The sequence below is a fragment of the Mytilus californianus genome, unplaced genomic scaffold (genome assembly GCF_021869535.1).
Source record: "Mytilus californianus isolate M0D057914Y unplaced genomic scaffold, xbMytCali1.0.p SCAF_22, whole genome shotgun sequence".
Lineage (NCBI taxonomy): Eukaryota > Metazoa > Mollusca > Bivalvia > Mytilida > Mytilidae > Mytilus > Mytilus californianus.
Window position 1 is genome coordinate 2,594,524 of NW_026262671.1, and position 15,876 is coordinate 2,610,399.

Below are 15,876 nucleotides of genomic sequence, written 5' to 3' on the forward strand. Positions count from 1 at the left end.
CAATAAACAGCCAAGTTTTTTTCATTCAATGGGAGATAACTCTGTAAAATATGCAGATGATGTTTGTGTAGTTGAAATTCAAACTCATAATAAATCTTTGACTTATTTCTAAGATTTATTTTACAAACTGGTGTTGATATATAGTCAATACAATAAACCGCCAAGATTTTTTCATGCAATGGGAGATAACTCTGTAAATTATGCAGATAATTTTTGTGCAGTTGAAATTCAAACTGGTAATAAATCTTTGACTTATTTCTAAGATTAATTTTACAAACTGTTGTTGATATTTAATTTGAGGTTGACAGAGAAATGGATTTGGAAAAAATATGTAATGTGTCAATTTGTAATTTCTTTTTAGGGTGTTTCTGCGAAATGTTTTCATGGTGTGGGAATAAAACTTGGCGGTCTAATACAGCTAATACATAGGTAGGTACCAGTATGTTACTCCTGCTTTGAAGGAAAAACAAGAAAAGTATTTTACAAAATATTTGGAAAAAATTATGTCCTCTAGGCCTGGAGGTTTATAAGGGTTTTGTTCAGAAGTTTACTCTTTCTTTTATCAGTATCATTATATGAGTAAATTTAAGGATCTGAATTGATTGCTTAAACATTTGCTGGATTGTTGGATTGCTGTCTAATCTCAACATCAATTTCATTGATATAACCCATTTCTATCTAATATACATATAGTATACCAACAGTGATCCTTTTAAACAATTTGAATGTCTAAGCATTTCATATTTCAGATTAGCATCACAGCTTGTCTGTAAGGATTGAAGCTGGTAATGGCCATTTGGAGCTGACCTTTATGGTAAGAACCAATGCAAATTTTTATTAAATATTCATCTAAGAGCATATAAATGCTTCTAGATTTTAAATATGCACAAATGTAGAGCTAATATTTAATTGTTTCTTCAAGTTATAATTGTATATATGTTAGACTCAGATCGACGTCCGGTCTCTAATCGATGTCCAGTGTGACGTTACCTTCTCAAATCAGTGTCCAATATTTTTACCCTCTAATCGACGTCCAATGTGACGTTATTACCAAAACAATGTCCTCAGTCGGAGTCTCCTCTCATCGATGTCCAATATCATTCAATTGTTTATATAATTTGATCTCTGTTCATATTATCTGTATAGTTTTGTCTTGGTGTACAGCTGCTTAAAGAAACTGATTGTTTCCTTATATCTTTATCAAAATAAAAGGACAAACATCAGAAAATGATAATGAGACAACCACCGACATCATATTACATGTACATGCACATTTTGAATATTTTGGTGAAAGGAGTCCTCTTGATCTACGTTGTTGTATTCTTTTCATATTCATATAAATGTGGATATACGACAAGGTGACAACAACCTAACAACAAAGATAATCCAGTGACATATAGAGGACAATATACACTGTCTCAAACAATAAACATAAAAAAAGTACAGCCAATTGTTATTTTTATTTGGATAATGTAAGATTTAAAATCATATATATTTTTTTAACAACTTTTTGAGTTTTAGGTTAAACCCACCAATGAATAAAGTTATGATGTCATTGCAGCAAGTCCGTTAAAAGGACATCAATTAGAGAAGACAAAAATTGGACATCGATTTGATAAGAAGAAAGACGTCGATGAGAGGGGCATATCTTATTTTATAATGACGTCAGATGTGGACGTCGATCTGAGTCTTACATATATATAATCTGGAAGGTGGTTAAGCAAGATAAATTTTGGATATCTTATTTTCTGTTTTTTGTATTTAAATTTGTCCCCCAAAATGAAAAAAAGGAGAAGTGGTATGATTGCCAACAAGACAACTATAAACCAGAGACCAAATGATGTGGATGTAGGCAACTAAATGTCACTGTACATCCTTCAGCATTGAACAACACCTGTCATATATAGTAAGCTATAAAAGTCCCAAATATGACAAAATGTGAAACAATTCAAACGCAAAAACCATTTGCCTGATTTATTATGAAACAAATCAAATACGGTCCGAGGACACAGTTATCGTCGTCAGATTTTCGTTGTCTACAAATATAGTCCCTAGTGTGGACAGTGTATAACTTGCAAATTTTTTTCATACACTTTCCAAATTTATTTCTTGATATTTTAATGCATGAAATATTAAGTAAGGGGATGAAATTACATGTTAAAAAAATTGGGGTGCTGAATCTTTGTTAAGTAGTGATTTGGTCCAGTTAAAAAAGGTCAAAAACTAGTATGACTGAAGCTGTCCAACTGAAATTTAGACTCCCTTAACATAGAATTGTCAATATTTTGAGTTAGAGCTGGTAGACTTTTCTATAATTTTGATATTATTTGTCCCAATAGTAGTACACTACACTGTAAAAATCTTTTTGAGATGAAGCAGGTGCGATTTTTTTAATTTGACTTTATTCTCTAAAAGAAATGCACTACGAAATAACTGTGTTCGCCGGCCATATGACTGACAGCGACCAACAATTTTTTTCATTCTAATTTGCTAATAAAAACTGGTAGCTACAAATATACAATATCAAATTACTAATTATCCTTTTGCACTAGATTTTGTTTCAATTTCTATATAGTGTTGACAGCTATCTTCTATCTTTAAGAATGTCTATTTATTTTTCAGGTAACTTTAACTGTGGCTGAGTGATATAACTGTAACAGTGAAGAATGTTATTCAGACAATTTTTGTGTATGTTTGAGAAATTGTTAATAATTTTTTACAAAAAAAAAAAATGTAAAGATTCTCCATTTTCAACAAGATTGGAAGTAGAATGTTAACTTGTATTAAAAATTTTTAAAATCTTTTTTCCATTTTAGCCTCATGGCTGTACTCTGATAGCTCTACTCATGTCCAGAATTGTCTTGACATTTCTTTTTGTCATGCTTATGGATACTGAACTGATTTGTATTGGTATGTGTCTAGTCAAAACACTCCTAGTCCGTTAAGAACGGAGAATCTAAAAAAAAAAAAAAAAAGGAAAAGAAAAGAAAAAGAAAAAAATGTAAATTTTATTATAATGTATTTTTTGTTTTATTGATTATTGATCGTTAGATATATATATTTTTGCCAACTTTTTGGTTTTTTTAATTTGAGTTTCTAAGGAAGAATAAAAGTTTGTAATAATATTTTGCAAGAAGTATAGTTGAAGAATATCTTTGTGAAAATAGATTGATTGATTGATTTTTGGTGTTTTTAACACCACTTTGAGCACTATTGGCTATATCTTGATGGCCATTTTTTTTATTGAGGAAGGAAGCTCCAGTTATATAAGAGAATCACCGATATTTAAAAGGAAAACTCACAATCCTCGTCAATTAAGACCAGAGTCAAACCTACCGCTTGCCGGGTTCAAAATCACAACTTAAGTATTGACAGGCTACTGTTATACTAGTTGAACTACTAAGATCACTCATGTCACCAAGAGGTGAAAATTTATGTACAAAATGTACTTAATATATTATTGAAATGTGTTGGATTTTTGTTATTAAATTATTTTTTAATTTTACTATTTTTTGTATTGTTGTTAGATATAGCAAGGATGTGGAGTCCTAACAGTGAAATTTAGGTCAAAGGGAGGTAATTTTTTATACCCCGTTAAACTCCACATACTTGAAGTTTCCTCAGTGTTAGGTTTTTATTTACTTGGATATTCACGTCACGTTGTATAATTTATTTTTAATATCAGATGTATACTACCGAATATCAATTATTATTTAGAGCTCTGTAATAAAAAAAAAATATGTAAGCAAAGCTCTAGATTATAGATTTCTTGGGTGGGAGAAATTGTTGGGTACAAAAACTGATTTGGTGAATTTTTTTCAAAAAAGTTATTAGTTGAAAGTGCATCTGATATTTTTTTTTTATATGTAACTGTATTTATAAGACAAACGAACAAAAAATAGATTGGCAATAAAATAATGACAGCCACCCTCAGGGGTTCAAATTAGTGTGGGTCCGAGGTCCGGGACCTGTCTTTTCTAGGAGAGGACTTTTCATTTTTAAATTACAAAAGTCAAGGACCTACCATTCTTTACATGATGCTTGATACACAACCATTGATTTCTTATGGAGGACCCTTCACTTAAAATTTCAAATGGTTGTGGACCTTTCATTATTTAAAGAAAATTTGAACCCCTGACCCTGGCAGCCAGGAACAGCTCCATGGAAGATGGTTAAATGAATCTTCAACCAAGTCTGATGCCTTACCAAGAAAATAATCAGGCAAGTTTATTTAACCCAAACAATTTATATACATTTTCTAGAACTTCTGATTAGAAAACACCATTGCGGAATTAATTTTAAGGGTTTAATATATTAAGATATCAGGTTAAGTTGAACAAGAATTTCTATTTGAATAACAATAGAAAATCCTGAGACAAGTACAATTTATAGCAAGTTTTTGTTCATTCAATGGGAGATAACTCTGTAAAACATGCAGATGATTTTTGTGCAGTTGAAATTCAAGTCATTAATCTTTGACTTATTTTTTGTTTTCCATCTCATTAATTTTGCAAACTGGTGTTGATAGTAAATTTGAGGTCAACAGAAATGGATTTGTAAAAATTATATAATGTGTCAATTTTAATTTGTATTTTAGGTTCTTTCTGAGACAAATGTTTTCATGGTGTGGGAGTAAGACTTGGTGGTCTAATACAGCTAATATGTAGGTAGGTACCAGTATGTTATTCCTGTTTTTGATAAAAAAAAAAATTAAAAAATTGTATTATAAAAAATATTTTTAGAAATCATGTCCCCTAGGCTTGAAAGTTTAAGAGTTTGGTCAGAAGTCTACTCTCTTTTATCAGTACCATTTTATATGAGTAAATTAAAAATCTTTACATTAAAAATTTATTTGGTTGCTGGATTTCTGTCTAATCGACATGTTTTCAACATCTATTACATATATATATATAACCCATTTCTATGAGTCTAAAAGATATGAACCCATTTCTATATATATATATATAATAAATAGTCTATGATCCTTTTAAACAATTTTTATTGATGAAGCATTTCATATTTCAGGTTAGCATCACAGCTTGTCTGTAAGGATTGAGGCTGAGAAGGGCCATTGGCGCTGACTTTTATGGTAAGAACCAATACAAAGATTTATGAACTATTCATCCATTATTATTATAAATAAGAAGATGTGGTATGATTGCCAATGAGACATTTATCAACCCGAGACCATATGATGATTGTAAGGAACTAAAGTGCCACTGTACATCCTTCAACAATGAACAACATGGCCTGTACAGTAAGCTATAAAGACCCCAACATGACAATTTTGTGAAACAAATAAAATTAGAAAACCGTTTGCTTGATTAATGTTCAAACATTGTTGAAAATGTTGAAAATTCAAATTAAATTTGACAGACAGCAACAAACAACTTGGTTTTCATCCTTATTTGCTAATAAAAACTCGTATTGTGAATCCAGAAATTATTGCAAGGTTTTTATTAATGTGAAATACTGGTTGAGTATCGCAATAATAAGAACTCACATTCTGATATCTGATACATATATCTGTATAAAGATTTTCCTGAATTGCAATAATTAATCTCACATGTTTTGTCCATTCTTTTAAAAATCGTAATAACAAATGCACGCTTTAATTTCTGAATTTACTGTTAAAAAATATATGTCAACAAATCACTTTGGTTATTATTTTGCATTAAATATTGTTTCAGTTTTTATATTGTTTTGACAGCTATGTTTATAATGTATATTTCTTTTTCAGATAATTTTAACTGTGGCTGCATTAAATGGCTGTGTGATGTAACAGTAAAGAATGTAATTCAGACAATTTTTGTGTATGTTTCAGGAATTGTTAATAATTTTTAACATAAAAAAAAAAAAAAAAAGATTGTAAAGATTCTCCATTTTCAACCGGATATGAAGTTGTACATTATCTTGTATTTTGAATTTGATATGTTTCCTTTTTAGCCCCATGTGTTATTCCGATAGCTCTGCTCATGTCCATTATTGTCTGACATTTTTTTGTCATGGTTAAGGATAATGATCTGGTTTTGACCTACTTTAGATGTATTGATTATGGTCAGTGTCTAGTCCAAACACTTCCAGTAGGTTAAGAATGGATAATCTAAAAAAAAGAAGAAAAAAGAAAAAGAAAAGAAAAAAATGTTATTGTATTGAACAGTATTTTTTGGGTTTCCCGATTGTTAGATATTTATCTTGTAATTTTTTTTGTTTTTTTTATGCTGCGTTTGTAATGAAGCATAAACATTTTTAAGAATATTGTGAAAAAGTATAGTTGAAGAATAGCTTGGGGGAAATATATTGATTGATTGATTGATTTTTGGTGCTTAACATCTCTTTACACACGATTGGCCACCATGGCCCATAGGTGAACACTAAAGTAAAATTTATTAAAATGTGCTGAATTTTTGTTATTTTATTATTTTTTAATTTTAATTGTGCTATATTTTATATTTTTGTAAAATATAGCAAGAATGTGGATTTTTAACGGTGAAATTTTGGGCAAAGGGAAGTAATACCCCTGTTTAACTCATCATATTTTCTGAGAAATTCCCTCAGTAATAGGAAATTTAACTTATAATGTACTTTAAGATTGATATTTGTATAAGTTTGGTGTTTTTAAATATCAGATGTATACTTGCTAAAATTTACTATTATTTAGAGCTCTGTAAAAGAAAAAATATGTAAACAAAAGTCTAAATAATAGATATGTAGGGTGGGATCTGTTATGGTTTGGTTATTTGGTAAAAATCATTTGATAAATTTTTTCAAAAAAGCTGATTTTTCAAAAGAGCATCTGATATTTTTATATGTATAAATTTATTAAGAAAAACAAACGGACAAAAAAATAGATTGACAAAAAGATGAGGACAGCAACCTTGGCAGCCAGAAAAACAGCTCTAAGGAAGATGGTCAATTAAATCTTAACCAAGTCTGAGGCTTTACTATGAGAAATATGTGGTAAGTTTAAATATTCAAAAAATTTAAGGTAATAATCAGGGGCAGATCCAGGATTTTTTAAAAAGGGGGCGGGGCGTTATTCCGTAAGACACATTATATACTGTTGTATGTATGACAAAATAATTGGACAATTTTATGCTTAAATATATAAATCTGAAATAATTATTTTGGGGGCGATCAAAAGGGACGTATGCCCTCTTCACCCTGTGGATCTGCCACTGATAATTTTATAAATATAGACATTCAAAAACAATTCTTTAGGGTTCTTTTCTATCAATGTTGACTTTGATGATATCTACATCATTACGTAGCTTACATATTTTTGTTTTGAAATATGACCCCAATCATTTGTAATACGATATTTGTATTTATTTGTTTTCAACCGTTGGTATCATGTTTACATATTGAAGATTATACTGTGGACTCATTTGTTTTGTGGGTAAACATTTTCATGGAATGGATATTTGATTTCAAGATTTTGCCAAAGTCTGCAAACAAGCCTATAGAAAATTAGTACTTTGTGGAACATTTGAGTTAGTGGTCACCTATACCCATGAAATCAACAAAAATTAGTACTTTATGGAACATTTGAATTAGTGGTCACCTATACCCATGAAATCCACAAAAATTAGTACTTTGTGGAACATTTGAATTAGTGGTCACCTATACCCATGAAATCCATGAAAATTAGTACTTTGTGGAACATTTGAATTAGTGGTCACCTATATCCATGAAATCTATGAAAATTAGTACTTTGTGGAACATTTGAATTAGTGGTCACCTATACCCATGCAATCAACAAAAATTTATACTTTGTGGAACATTTGAATTAGTGGTCACCTATACCCATGAAATCCATGAAAATTAGTACTTTGTGGAACATTTGAATTAGTGGTCACCTATATCCATGAAATCAACAAAAATTAGTACTTTGTGGAACATTTGAATTAGTGGTCACCTATACCCATGAAATCAACAAAAATTTATACTTTGTGGAACATTTGAATTAGTGGTCACCTATATCCATGAAATCAACAAAAATTAGTACTTTGTGGAACATTTGAATTAGTGGTCACCTTTACCCATGAAATCTATGAAAATTGGTATCCCACAAATAATAATCCACAGTAGACAACAATTTTGTAAACAATAAAACATAGATATAAGAAGATGTGGGATCAGTGCCAATGAGACAACTCTCCATCCAAGTCACAATTTGTAAAAGTAAACCATTATAGGTCAAAGTAAGGTCTTCAACCCAGAGCCTTGGATAACACCGAACAGCAAGCTATAGAGTGCCCCCAAAATGACGTGTAAAACCATTCAAACAGGAAAACCAACGGTCTAATCTATATAAAAAACGAGAAACACTTATGAACCACATCAACAAACGACAACTACTGAACATCAGATTCCTGACTTAAGACAGGTATAAACAAATAGCATGATTTCGTTAGTCTTCTAAGGTATAGGTTGATCTGTAAAACAAGTATATTTTCTTAATTTTTTTTAATTTTAGGATGTTGTAATGACAATGTTTTCATAGGTGTTGGGAGTAAGACTTGGATATCTGATACTGTTAAAATGTTGGTAGGTATTAAAACTATTTATGCCACTGCATCTAGGCGAAGGGGTCATAAGGTGCTACCTTTAAACCTCCGTCCGTCCGTCTGTCCCATTTTTGGTTCCACACACAACTAGGATTTTCTCCAATGTTCATGAAAATAATATAAGATGTTAAGAACAAAACCTTGCAGAGTTTAAATTTGGGCAGTGAGTCACTTACCGTTCTAGAGTTTTGTCCCTATATAACTTGATAAATTGCAAGTTTTGCATTTTTCACACTAGCAGTAACATCAAATGCTTTCAAAAAGTATTTTCACGCTTGAATGGGGCATTCGTGTCCTTGGACACATTTTTGTTGCAAAAGCGAGACATAGCGATCCTACATGCCGTCGTCGGCGCCGATGTCCACAAATATTCACTCTGTGGTTAAAGTTTTTGAAATTTTAATAACTTTCTTAAAATATCCTGGATTTCTACCAAACTTGAATGGAAGCTTGTTAATGATCATAAGATAGTATCCAGAAGTAAATTTTGTTAAAAAAAAATCCTGTTTATCTGTATTTTACTTATAAATTGACTTGGTTTTTCTGCCAGTTAATATTACATTCACTCTGTGTTTTAAAAATTTTAATAACTTTCTTAAACTATCCTGGATTTGTACAAAACTTGGACAGAAGCTTGTTTATGATCAAAAGCTAGTATCTAGAAGGAAATTTTGTTAAAATTTATTTCCTGTTTTTCTGTATATAACTTATAAATGGACTTAGTTTTTCTTCCAGTTAACATTACATACAGACTGCAGTTATAGTTTTTAAAACATTTATTAGATTCATAAACCATAAGACCTAGACAACAGCAAAAGTAGGTGAGACACTGGGATCTGCGGAACTCTTACAAATTTTTTTTTATCTTGTAGTATTTGACATCAATTTTATAAATGTTTAAAGTACCAAAACATGAATTATACACTATGATTTAATACAGGTTGATTTTTTTTCTATTTCAAATCTTAAACTTTTATGAGTTTATCATTCAGAATGCCAAATTTTTGTTTACATGAGTTTTTAGTTGTTATCCTAGTACTATTTTAAATTTATTATGATGATCTTTTGTTGTTGAAAAGTTGAGAATAACTAACCAACTTTGTATTCCAGGTTAGCATCACAGCATTGCCATAGGGTTACTTGTTGGGGTTGTAATCGGAGCTGATTTAAGGTGAGATTTTATTCAACATACACTTTAAATCTATGTGTTATCTTATTGCGAATGTCGGATTTGTCCCTAGATATCTATACATCTATCCTAAATATATTAAAATATAAAATGTACCTTTAAAAGTAGATATCTCATTTGATAAATGATGTACCTTATCAGCAGGTACTGAATAAGAGATATTTAGGGGAGCTAACTCACTTTTTATTGTAAGGTTAAAACCTCGGCTATCATAAAAAATGTATTACAGCTTTTCTTTTAGACTCTTTTTTTCATTATAAATTAAATTTCTACATTTTATCATGGAGAAAACAAATTTTTGGATTAGGAGTCAATAAACTACAACTTATCAACAACAAAATTATGTTTCATTATATGAGTATAAAGATGGTCGAGTTTATCAATTTTTCAGAAGCTTCTAAATTTGATCAATATTTCAAAAGATCGTTCAAATTTTTGGGTTCAGCTAGCGCTGTAATGACTAGAAAATTCATTTTCATTTTTACAATAGCTGCACAATTTTAATACCCTATATTTTGGTGTAATCAGTAAATATATGTAGCAAACAAATAGTTTTTACATGCACTGATATCTTTTTATTAGCTCACCTGGCCCGAAGGGCCAAGTGAGCTTTTCTCATCACTTGGCGTCCGTCGTCCGTCGTCGTAAGCTTTTCACAAAAATCTTCTCTGAAACCACTTGGCCAAATTTAACCAAACTTGGCCACAATCATCATAAGGGTATCTAGTTTAAAAAATGTGTCCGATGACCCCGTCAACCTACCAAGATGGCCGCCATGGCTAAAAATAGAACATAGGGGTAAAATGTAGATTTTGGCTTATATCTCTGAAACCAAAGCATTTAGAGTAAATCTGACTTGGATAAAACTGATTATCAGGTCAAGATCTATCTGCCTCGAAATTTTCAGACAAATCTGACAACCTGTTGTTGGGTTGCTGTCCCTGAATTGGTAATTTTTAGGAAATTTTGCAGTTTTTGGTTATTATCTCGAATATTATTATAGATAGAGATAAACTGTAAACAGCAATAACGTTCAGCAAAGTAAGATCTACAAATAAGTCGTCATGACCAAAATTGTCAGTCGACCCCTTTAGGAGTTATTGCCCTTTATAGTCAATTTTTAACAATTTTTCGTAAATTTTTGTTATCTTTTACAAAAATCTTCTCTGAAACTACTGAGACAAATTTAACCATACTTGGCCATAATCATTATTAGGGTATCTAGTTTAAAAAATTTGTCCGATGACCCCGCCTTCCAACCATCATGGCCTACTTGGTTAAAAATAGAACATAGGGGTAAAATGCAGTTTTTGGTTTATATCTCTGAAACTAAAGCATTTAGAGCAAATCTTAGAGGTGTCAAAAATGTTCATCAGATTAAAATTTATCTGCCTTGACATTTTCAGACGAATCCAACAACCCGTTGTTGGGTTGCTGCCTTGAGTTAGTAATTTTACAGAAATTTTGCAGTTTTTTGTTATTATCTTTGATATCATTATAATATCTAATATCTAATACTATTAATTATGATTTTAACCTAATTTTACATGATTTCCAAAGCATCAGTAAATACAGGTGAGCGACACAGGCTCTTGAGAGCCTCTAGTTTAATGAAAAATTGCCACAATTTTTATGCCCTTGTCCGTACGTCCCAAAATTGGTTTCTGTTCTCTTACTTTAGTTTGCGTCAACCAAATATAATGAAATTTATACACACTGCTTATTACCACAAAACACCGATCAAGTACAAATTTGAGTAGCGTCACTTTTACAGTTCTTGAGTTAGAAGGTCCCCCATTTATTTATTTATACACACTTAAGATTATTTTAATATTAAGTATTAAAAATTTAAATTCCACTCTTTTTTTTTTTCAGTTGAAGTGTTACTGTTGCTGCCTTGTATGGTAAAATACTCAGACAATAATCCTGCAAACCATCGGATGTACTGTTGCTATATTTTTAGTAGAATCCGTAGACAGTAATTTATTGTAAGCAGAAGAATGAATTTTGTTTTTATTGCTGTGTATTGAGGTATCAAAATTATAGATATATTTTTTTCATTATTTTTACATGCATTCAATTATTGTATTATGATCGATGAAAAATAAAACTGCAAAATTATTTTATTTGAGGGACTCCAAAGGTATGCTCTATTGGTTTCACAAAGTACCCATAAGACATATATTAGTTTAAACATGTATTTTTTATGTTTTGTATGTGTAAGTCTTACAAGTGCTTTGTGAAATGAATTTTGCAAAAAATCAATAAAGTAGAAATTTGATGGCTAAACACTGAAGGGAATATAAAATATATTCCCGGTAATTTAAATTTGGTGATTGTGAATGCAAATAAAAATGTTTGGTTATGTTTTGGGTTTGACTCCACTTTCTGTACATTTAAACAAATAAATGGCTGTCAGTTTTTTTTATTGGTTTTGTTTATATATAATAAATGCATTATTCAGCATCTGACGCCACTCAAGTAAAAATAATTACACAGTTTTTGCAGATTCTTTTTTTTCCATTTTTATGTGATGATTTTTATGTTGTTTCTCGTTCATTGTTATTTATATTGTTAAGGACGTATTTTAAGGTTTTTTTCAGTCTTGTGCTCAACTTCTTATGAACTATTTACCCAAGATTATAATCAGGAACCTATAAAGTATTTTTTTATTGATTTTGATGGGCAAATTACTGTTTAATGTCCAGTGGCAAATTAAATGCATTTTAGGATAACATGAAAATGTGATATGAATATAGACCCGGCTTTGTACAAGAATGACACCCTGAGCTAGATTTTTTAATGTGCTGCCCTGCTCACACGGTAACAATCTGCAGGAAGACATGTAACCATACCCGGACACATTATTCTGACTTGGAGCCCACCAGTCTTTGCACTTGCTCCTAAATGCTGCATGATTAGCAATTTCCCATGACCTTCTGCACTCGAAGCAAGCATGAAATGGTCAGTTAAAGCAGATTTATCTGTCTGTTTGTCCATCATCATCTCTCATCCATAGCTTATATTACTATTTGAAGGTGTTTATTAAAACTTTCAGATTCTTGTGAAGGATAGGTTGGTTTGAATATTTTCTGTGTTTTTAATCTGTTTTTAATAGTTCGATCTCATTATGACTAAATTTTCATAACATTAAAAAGAATTTAGAATAAAATTTGCTTTAAGACACTAATATATTACCACTGTAGCTTTTAATTAAACTTGATAAGGCTTTTCTATAACAAGATTTGTGTTTTATCTGGTTTTATATTATTTTAGTGGTTTTTATATGATTTTATTTGTTTTTATTGTCAAAACTTGTTATACCAAGCCTTAATATGATCAAGTTTTTGGTCAAAATTGATAGATTTTCTTATACATGTACATGTAATACAAAATTTTTATTTACGTAATGAGATCTGACATGTTTATGCTTTTAACTCTTTCTTCAAAGATAAAATAGAAAATGAATGAATTAAGCTATTATTGATTCAATCCTTGAATATTAACCAAATTGCAAGATTTATGGATGCAAGTTCAGAATCTGCTCTAACTAAATATATGTTCATATCAGATGAACCATCCTATCCTTCAATAATGAGTAATAAGATGATAGAAATGTAAAAATCCATTGCACCATTGGAGAACCTTTAGAAGTAAAAAAAAAGGAATACAATGTCAACAGATACTGAAGAATATTTGAAAGTTTAGGAAAAGTTCATTTGATCCTTTAATTATGGTTGGAACTTGTAGATGGATGAGCAAACAGATGATACACTTGCTTACTATACTACATTTCCTTATGGATAAATCGGACTATGGATGATTGGATGGAGTGTTGTCTCATTGGCACTCATACCACTTCTTCTTATTTTTTTTTATAAGAAATAAAACTTGATTCTAATTATTCCCTTACTTGGAAAAAGTACTTGATTCCTTAAATGAAAATATATACCGGTATACATATACTACTTCAAGATAGAAATTAAATTCGTTTGCTAAGAAATAGGGTGGAAAATAAATAAAACCTTAAAAAAACACCTTAGGGTTAAATATGAGGAATTAAATAGTAATTTTTTTACCTTAGTGATTTAATAATTTGCGCACAGATCAAGATTTTTAGTAAATATGTTGAGTACATCTCAAAAATGAATTTATTTCATGTATTTTAAACCTTTTTTATCACAGTTTTTACCAGAGTTTTCCTTTGTATGAAAATTGTTATATTTTTATAGTCTTTTTTAAAAGGATAAGACAAACTGAGGATTCATAGATTTTATGGAATTCTTTCAAAAAAAAAGTTTGGTATTAAGTAATGTGAAGCCTCAAGTTTTTATATTAAGCAAAAAAAAAAGTAATTTTAATAGAATCTTATACAAAACTTAAAACAAAAACTGTATCTCAAAACGGACATCTTTTTTTCTGTAACAACCAATCTGAGAAATTGATCAGAAAGAATCCTCAGTACTGTTATTTATTTATTTTGTATAATTGTAATATTTACCTAACCTATGATTCAGGTCCTTTTCCTCCTTGTAATTATACAGTTAATTTTTAACTGGTAGTGGCGGATCCAGGGAAAGGGGGGGATTGTACAGGCATACTCCCCTTTTATTTGCACAAAAAAATCTCATGTTTCTCAGTTAATATGATATTTTAGCATAAAAATTTTCCAAAATTTTTTTTTCACCTAGCTAAGCTTGGTGAATTATATACAGTTTTACAAAATTTCACCCCTCTTTTTGAAAAATCCTGGATCTGTAACTGACTGTGGCCAAAAGCTTAATAGTTACAATTTCTTTTATATTTATGTACACCTGATGACACAGATTGTGTCTTGTTTCATTTGGGTATTTTGTATTATGATGCATGATGATAATAAAATTAAATGGTAAATAAAATTTATTTGAGAAAACCCTTCTTATATCTCATTTGAGTCTGGATGACAAATGAAGGGGGAAGAGGTTTCTGTGGTCATGGGTATGACAAATAATTTATATTCCCTTCACTTGGTGTCTTATCATTATCATTCTTTAAATTTTTTGAAATTTTCAAGAAACTTCTTGGCTATTTTAAACCAGACTACACAAATGATACTTTTGGCATTACTTTACAGAATTGTTCATTGGACTTGCTGATCACCTGATTGGCTGCAAATTCTTTTAATAGATCTAGAATGCTTTTAAAAATGATCTAATTTATTGACCTTTCTGTCACATGAAAAACATAGGGATACTGATCTATCCAGACGGTGGAAGAGCTGGATAATCCATATTTGGTATGCAGATGCCTTATGGTCTGATTTTTGTCTCACCTTGACGGAGTCAAAAGGGGAGACATCAGTATGCTGTTTCCTGCATTCAGCGGCGTCAATAATGTATTAGCTTGTAATTAGGTCAGTTTTATGGGGAACTTCTAGTGGTAGGTCAATGATATTTGGTATGCAGTTGTATTAGCATTGGTACATCTCATTTCCATGGAGATTGTTTGGTCCTGTACCTTCAGTCATGGTTCATTGATTTACATGTTAAAGTCATTGAAAGTATTGCTATTGGCATTTTATAATCAAAATAACAAAAAAAGCGAGACATATCTCTGTGTTAACAATTTATTTAATCTTGCATATGACCATTGCCTTGATTCCATTTTTAAGGTTCAATAACCACTTATAAAATGTATAGGGTTTTTACATGACTTGGACAGTTTTTATGGTAATATGGACTACTATCTACTATCTTGGTATTTCACAAGGTCATGTTTTTCTCTGACTGTTTATGACGTCTTTACACTAAATCCATTGGATGTTGGATGTGTACTGATGGATAATTTAGTCTTGGATGCATAATTTTTTTTATTAGTTGTTATTGTCTTTGAACTAGCTGTCAGTAACTGCGAGTACTCTCAGATCTGTACTTAGTGTTTTTTTTGTTGTTGGGATGTACAAGTACCCGGCCACGTCCACTCTGTGTTTTTGTTAGATGTATTTCTATTTGTATCCATCTGATGAGTTAAGCCTTTTTTAACTGATTTTTATAGTTCATTCTTATGTTGTACTGTTACACCACTGTCCCAGGTTAGGGAGAGTGTTGGGTTCACGCTTACATGTTTAACTTCGCCACA

General features: G+C 30.6%; 3 long non-coding RNA genes across 3 annotated transcripts; 2 read left to right on the top strand and 1 right to left on the bottom strand.

The window, feature by feature from the left end:
* Window positions 1-359: 359 nt before the first annotated feature.
* LOC127732108 (uncharacterized) lies at window positions 360-4,215 on the top strand. The gene is made up of 3 exons (XR_007996061.1): window positions 360-429; window positions 750-814; window positions 2,623-4,215. It is a non-coding gene; the product is annotated as an uncharacterized LOC127732108 (long non-coding RNA).
* A 330-nt stretch (window positions 4,216-4,545) lies between these two features.
* LOC127732106 (uncharacterized) lies at window positions 4,546-14,671 on the top strand. The gene is made up of 6 exons (XR_007996058.1): window positions 4,546-4,667; window positions 5,026-5,089; window positions 5,741-6,960; window positions 8,480-8,550; window positions 9,681-9,741; window positions 11,635-14,671. It is a non-coding gene; the product is annotated as an uncharacterized LOC127732106 (long non-coding RNA).
* On the bottom strand, window positions 7,511-8,385 carry LOC127732109 (uncharacterized). Its single transcript, XR_007996062.1, has 3 exons — window positions 7,978-8,385; window positions 7,801-7,918; window positions 7,511-7,682 (listed from the first exon to the last, which is right to left on the bottom strand). It is a non-coding gene; the product is annotated as an uncharacterized LOC127732109 (long non-coding RNA).
* Window positions 14,672-15,876: the final 1,205 nt, after the last annotated feature.